Raw genomic sequence first — 7,939 nt, forward strand, 5'->3', positions numbered from 1 at the left:
CTATTTCCTGCTCTATATATGTAATGTCAAGTAAATACCAAATAAATAAATGTCAAAAAAAATGGCAGACCTTGAGATAGTTTACAGATGAGTAAGATTATTTATACCATGACTATGAAATATTAAGTACAATAGAATTAGGGAAAGATATCTTAATAAACATATATTTTGCTTTAAATTTTATATTATTTTCCTGCCCAATAATATAATTATTTACTTTCCTACTTTTTTTCTTTTTTGGTACCAATGAGGTTTTAAAATCTGTCTGTTCATGATTGCCAGCTTTCATTACTAAGAGTGGACCATCCCATTTGAAAGGCACATGTCGCATCCCTCATCAATTTTCCTTTAGTTTGAAGTTGTTGCTGTCACAAATGATAATGTCTGATGTTTGAACTTCATAGGATGATTGTACCCAGAGGCTTTTTAGGCAGCTGTGTTTGGTGTCTCATGGACATAAAAGGAATGCCCTCACCATAGCTTTCTAACAACGTACTAGTCAAAGAGTAAGTACCATGAATCCAACCAGTGTTTTATCATTATTCTACTTACTTTGATTCATTCTTTAATACATCAATAGCACAATATAACCATTCTCTTGTTTGTTCTAGTTACCACCACTATGCATTGAGATGAGTGCTTTGTAGCTATTTTTTCTTAAATAATAACATCTTCTTTTTCATCCTGTATGAAGTATTTCATCCTGAAGTATTCTTTTGACTTGTCCTTTGGCTTCAGGATTTGTTTGCATTCATTTGTACTACATTACTTAAATTTTTTTTTTGTCTTATAGCCAAGCCACTTAAATTATCTAAATGTGTTAGTAAGTTCTAAAGGGTGTCTTATTTCATTTCCTATTCTGCTTTTTCATTTTACAGTACTCGTAATTGTGCAACCTACTGTAAATCTAATTTGAATAATTTTTTATTCGCTTAGATGCTTGATGTGTTGTCTCACAAATGCATTTTTGGAGATTTCCTTTCATGTTTATTTCCTATCTCTAGGTTTAGGTAAAATGCGTGGAGCTGTCTTTTGTCAAAGATACCTTTTAGTTGAGGTTAATTTTAAAATGAGCAAGGTGGAAAAATGGATTTCTTACACATTCATGTTATTTACATACAGTCAATTCTAAATTGCCATTTCATATAGGTAAGTGCACTAGTTTCTTTTCTAAAGCTACCATGCCATTTATAGGGTTATGTGTCTGTGTATATCTCAAAAGGGGGAAAAAAAAGAATGATAATTGGTAGCCAACCACTGTTTCAATGAAGTTGGGCTCCCTCATTTTTAGCCATCTCTTTTCCATATAGGAATACATATTAAAGATTGCTATGACTGTTGCCAAAGCAATTTGTAGCCAGATGTAAAATTAGCATAAGATTGTACTTTTTGCTTTTCCACCACTCTAGAGAATGTCTCCACTAGTGGTTTTGCTAGTGGAAATTCCTACTATTCACATGATAAAATTCAAAATAGAAGAAACATAATTATTAATTGTGCATTAGGTATTTTTTCATTTGACTTGAGAAGAAGTCACTGTTCCTACTCTTCTAAAATTAGCTCACAGCAAATCTGCTAAGTGTCTGTTCTATTAAGTGACTCTCTTCTCCATGGGAGAGGCATAGCTTTTCACAAACAACAGCTTTACTGTTTCTATAGTGATGCCTCCTCCTCACTACACTGAATGGCAGTGTACCATAGTCTTAGGTTATTCACACTTATACATGCATTCCTTGGTTTAATTGTCTTCTATATATATGACGCCCCTGTCTAGTTTGGAAGCGGTCATTCATTAGAAAAGAAAATAGAAAAGCACCGAAGCTATTCTGGTGTTCTGGCTTGTCCTCTACTTTGTTCATCACTTTCTGTTCTCTGGTTCGTTATACTTTAAAACCAACAAGATTTCTCTTAATTTCAAATTCCCCATGATTCTCTTTCTTCATAAATATCTTTATTTACAAATATATTTTCCTTTCTATACATTATTTATTTTGCCTTCAGTTGTAAAATGTGTAACTTGCCAACTATTCTTCATTTCACTTTCAGTATCACAGATGCTAAAACCTAGTTGTTTATTTTGGCTCTCCAACATGGCACCAAACATCACACTCCATAGAGATGAAAACAGGCTTACAGGGTCCATATATGAAAAAGGTTCTCTTTTTATTTGGTTTCTTTTCTGTTTAAATCAGAACCCCTGCTCTGACATTTAGCCTCTTTGTGAGTTTGATTGCCTTTATTCATCTCCCTTTTTATATTTTCACTTTCTGCATCTTCTACGGTCTCCTTGATGATACAGTCTTCATTTTTGTATCTGTCATTACCTGTGAAGCTATTTCTGAAGGTATTTAAAACTGTCTTGGATTGAAGACTGGTGCAAATGTTAAATGAAAGAAAAGGGATTATTGGATTAAAAGTTTGTCTGTGATCAGCAAGCTAAACGTTAAGTATCCATTTAGGTGAAAGGGCTTGTGGGAGTCATTGAAATATGGAAGTGTTCCCTATTACTATTGAGTTTAGGAGAATACAGTTCCAGAGAAGGTATATTTAAATTCACAGGAGCCACACACTAGAATAAAGAAAAATGGAGTTGAACTCATCTAAGGAGTTGAAAAATACTCTTTTTTTTTTTCCTGTATGAACATCAAACATTGTTTACTTCGACGGTGCATTCCAATGAAGATGTTTCGTGACTAAAGTGTTGGTTTAAACATAAAACTAACTGTATGATTCCTAAAAGGAAAAACTGGAGTAGAAATGATCTAAATGCTTTCACAAATATCTGAAGCCTAAGATGGGCAGAATACAGATACATTTTCCCAGAGAAAACCTCTAAAAACTGTTAACTGAAGCTGATACTTTATGACTTGTTAAGTTCCTATTCTCTAGTTCTTTGACCACTTCTGATTCTGGATTCTCCTTGAATTTAAAACCACTTTAGTAAGATTGCTGAGGTTTATGTGCAAAGCAAAAACTGCCAGGAGAGAAAATAATCCAGTGATACTCAGATTTACCTTTCATTGAATCTTACTTCCTATTAATTCTAATACTATTATGTATTTATAAAATACAGTGCTGTTTTATTTTTTTATTTATTTTAATGTTTTATTTAGTTCTGAGAGAGAGAGACACACACACAGCTCGAGCAGGGGAAGATCATGGAGAGAGGGAGACACAGAATCGGAAGTAGGCTCCAGGGTCTGAGCTGTCAGCACAGAGCCCGATGCGGGGCTCAAACCCACAAACTGGGAGATCATGACCTGAGCTGAAGTTCGACACTTAACAGACTGAGCCATCCAGGTGCCCCTACAGTGCTGTTTTAAACAGAAATGTGGTTTTTTATGGTCAAAAGGACATATATGACCTTCTTGCCTTTCAACTAGTGCATTTCTTTTTTTTGTTTGTTTGTTTCAAGTTTTTATTTAAATTCTAGTCAGTTAACATATAGCAAAATATTAGTTTCAGGGGTAGAATTTAGTGATGTAATCCCCAGTGTTCATCACAAGTGCCCTCCTTAATACCTATCAACCATTTAGCAATCACTTTAAATTTCTTTTTCTTTTCTTTTTTTTTTTTTTTTTAATTCTTAAGGAGAAGCTGAAGCAGGCTCCAGGATCTGAGCTGTCAGAACAGAGCCTGACATGGGGCTCAAACTCATGAATCATGAGCCAAAGCTGGGTACTTAACTGACTGAGCCATCCAGGTGCTCCTATTTTCAATTTTTAATTTAGTCAAGATTCACTGAATATCAAACATTGCTAGAAGTTTTCATATACATATTTAACCTCTTCAATTAAATCTATGAGGTAGATATTATTATTTTAATATTTAGATAATAAAACTATTCCAGTATGGAAGAAGAACCCAATACCAAGAGATAAGAGCAATCTGAATTGCAGGATGGTACTCTAAAACAACATAACTTTAGGAAATCAGAAAATATCATCATATTAAATAAAAACAGAATATGAATAACTATCAAATTCTTATTTTCCTTTAAAGTCATGTCTTCCCTGGTGACATTTAAAACATTTTGATCTTTAGAAGTCTCTTTTCTCTACTTGCTTCAAAAATAATTTCTTTAACATAGTTTGTAATAACCTCTTTTTATTATTCATTTCAGTTTGACTGCTAATTAGGCTACACACACCATGACTAGAGATCATCATAGCTGATTCCCTTGTCTGTAAAACAAAAACAAAAATCAAGTAATATCAAATGCTAGAGAAACTGAATTTCTCTTAATTCACTCCTTTAAAAATTAAGTTCATTAGTTTCTTTGTTGACATGGTGAAGAGCAGAGACATGCATTTGAATTTAGAGAAAAGCCAAATTTGAATTAACAATACAAAACTTTATGTTTTGTAATTTTCTTTCTTCTTCTTCTTCTTCTTTTTTTTTACTTCAGTCTTGCTAAGTTATTTATTACATTGAGCTTTCTTTCTTAATCAGCAGCAACTCAATATCTGATCTGTTGTCATGCTCTCATTTTTTTTTTACTGAGAGAAACAGATGGACAGTAATTGAATAACATATTTTTTTATTTCCTCAGCCTGATTCTTGATGCATAGTATCCACTTTAATTCACAGGACAAAGTCTAATCAGTTCTGGTCATTGGTTTAAGTAAGTCCTGGCAATATTTTAGTGAATAACTTTATCAACTACTGAACACTATGAGAATTCATACTTTAAATTTATAGCTATGTTTACAAATTCTAAAGGACCAATGAGTCCTCTCATATTTGTTTATACTGGAATTCATAGATTATTAGAGTTAGTGATATAATATGAGAAGGCTCCAAATATACACTTTCATTTCTTCCTGAATACTGTAAACGCATGTTACATATTAGGCAGCATGCCAGGTCCTGAAGTCATACCTTTCTCTTGAAAGACAACCAATTCTAATATATGTCTATCCATTAGAAAGGTTGACTTTGGATTTTAAATATAGATATTGATGACTACCAAGACGATTCATCAAGGCATTAAATATTGTCATCGTAAATTCTGCTTTCCTGTCTTTTCATATGAATGATAATGAATTGATTAATGCCTACTAAACTATAGCAGGAAACTATAAATAAATTGGGGACAAATTACTTTTTGGAATGTAGATAACAAACACATGGGATTATATAGACAAGACAGGGTAAAATGTGATTTTTATTTTATAAAAGTAAGTGGAAACTTTTCCCTGGTTGACATTTAAAAAAACATAGTGCAGTTCTTTTTACTGAAATAGACACTGGGATGGAAACTGCCCACACTCCCTCCTGTAGAAAAGTAGGAAAATGTTTCCAGCAGCCTCTCGCCCCTTGCTTTGTACGCTCTGCATATCTGGCCTCATGTGCACTCAGTGAGAATCCAAATGTGTTGATGTTTACTAAACAGCATGGTGCACAATTTCCTACCACAGTGCATAAGAAGAAAAGAAGAACATATGCTTGAATATTCCAAATAACTTGTTAGAAAATGCATGTGGATCTATATCTAATATGAAATTAATTTTTCACACACACATGGAGCCCTGTAACCAGATTTTTACACAGTGGGTTGTGATATTGTAATCCCTCATTCATGAGCTGTGTGTTTGAATTACACTACTTGAATTATCAAAGTCATCTTGCTGTTTGAATGCCATTGGCATCATAGTTGAAGAAATTTTATAATCAAGTCTAGCTCCTTTAGGGGAGATGTTGATACTGCCGCTGTAGGTGGTACAATAGATATTAGTTAGAGGCTTGAAGCTAATTTTTCTATTTCATGTATCTGTGAAACATTGTTTTTCCAGAAGATACCAGAGTTCCGATTGACTCTTTCTTTCCTCTCTGTCTGTCACGCACAGACACAAGCACGTGTGCATACTTTTGCATATGGCATCTGTTAACTTCCTCATCTATAAAATACTGTCAAAAAGTAATTCAATGAGCTTTTAGGTCTGAAATATTTCAACCATTTTACAGAGGATAGGATACTTAGGGAAGTCTTCAGACCTCCAGATGTCCAGTTAAATGAGTCTTACTCAGTGAAATAAATCTTATTTAGTGTTTTGGCCTCAAAAGAATCATACCAAGTATATTTTACCAAACACCTAGTCTAAGCCAAATATTTCCCTCGGAATTCTCATTTATCTTTCTTAGTTGTGACAGCTTCATTATATTATAATTATTTCCATATGATAGCTATGCAGAGCTGAAAGATTTCCACATATTGTTATGCAACATGGTACTGCCTCTGATCGTAGTTTAGTCTACTCTTAACATTATTAGTGAGTTTGACTAAAATCTGGAAAGTATGTTTATCATATCTGCATGTTGTGTGAAGTAAAATATAAAAGGTAGATGACAGAATCAGCATGCATGAAGAAAATTTCTAAGTTACTGGAATAACAAAGACAAAAATTAACTGTTTTATTTGTGATATTCTCCATATGCATTAGAGCTGAAGAAGAATATAAATAGAAAATGCATTTGATCTAGCTTTGCAATGAATCAAGTGAAAAAATTCAGAAAGGTAAATTCATCATGTCATAATTCATTGTAATCTAGTAGGTTTACATTGTTTCTGAAAGATGGTAATATTTTCTTAGACCAGATTAAGAAATATTCTGAGCCTATGCAATGAAGGTAGTGATTTGTCTATATATTGGGGTGGTCAAATCCTGTCTAGAATTTTACCTTCAACTCTGAGCACCAAACTTTTAAAGATGCACTGTTGGAGTAGAAAGTATGCAAAGGAGGTAAACTTGCACAGTTGTGATCTGGACTCCATTTCCTGTTTCTTTTTTTTTTTTACATTTTTAAAAAAAATTGATATTGAGAGACAGAGCATGAGAATGAGAGGGACAGAGAGAGGGGGAGACATAGAATCTGAAGGAGGCTCCAGGCTCTGAGCTGTCATCACAGAGCCCAACATGGGGCTTGAACTCACTAACCATGATACCATGACCCAAGCCAAAGTTGGACACTTAACCCATTGAGACACCCAAATGCCCCTCCATTTCCTGTTTCAACCAGGGATGATATATCATCCAGAAGGCTTGGGGAGCTGGGGGAGAGAGGGTGGGAGAGGGAGCTGTGTATGTTCCATCTATCTTCAAATACTAGGAAGATTATCCAGGGAGAATTAGAATGAACCAAATCTATGACATTCAGTGGACCAGTGCCTGAAGATTAGGAGAAAAGCCTACCACATTAAAAGGAAAATTATAGCAAGGAAAAATGTCCCACAACAGAACAGCTTGTAATGAGCTTCTTTTCTTTGGAAATGCATTTCTCATATTAAAAGGTAAATTGGATTGTTTGGCATTCACTATTTCTTCCATTTTAAATGCTTAAGACTCTATACTTAAAATGTAGAATGAAGTAATGAGAGAAAATAGCTTATGCATATTTTAAATATATAAAAATGGCATTCCTTCTACTTTAAAAAATGCTTTTATAGATATTATGGTGACATTTCATAGCAGGCCATAATAACATAAAATAACATAAATAGACTGACTCATGGATGTTGTTTATACAAAAAGGATCTTGTTCAGACATAGGTTAAGTTGACTTTTTTTTTTCCTCTTATCAAGGTGATTTTTTTTTCAGAATAAATAGAAAGAAAATGCTTTATATAATTATCTATATTTAATGGTAACCTTAAAACATAGCTATATACACAGAAATATAGTAGACATTAGAACTCAAGTTTTAGACTTCTAAATTTAAAAATATGAAACTAGCTGCTTCCTACAATCATCCATGGAATATGACACCATATTATCTCTATATTTAATAAGTCTGTTATCATCCCTTCAACCACTTTATATCAAGGTTTACAGATATTATTGTGAAAAACATTTTTGACTTCATAAGAGGACATTTTTCATTTTTTTCTTTTTAATATTTTATTTATTTCTGAGAGAGAGAGGGAGAGAGAGACAGAATG

Source organism: Hyaena hyaena, unplaced genomic scaffold (genome assembly GCF_003009895.1).
Source record: "Hyaena hyaena isolate Hyena2069 unplaced genomic scaffold, ASM300989v1 scaffold_516, whole genome shotgun sequence".
Lineage (NCBI taxonomy): Eukaryota > Metazoa > Chordata > Mammalia > Carnivora > Hyaenidae > Hyaena > Hyaena hyaena.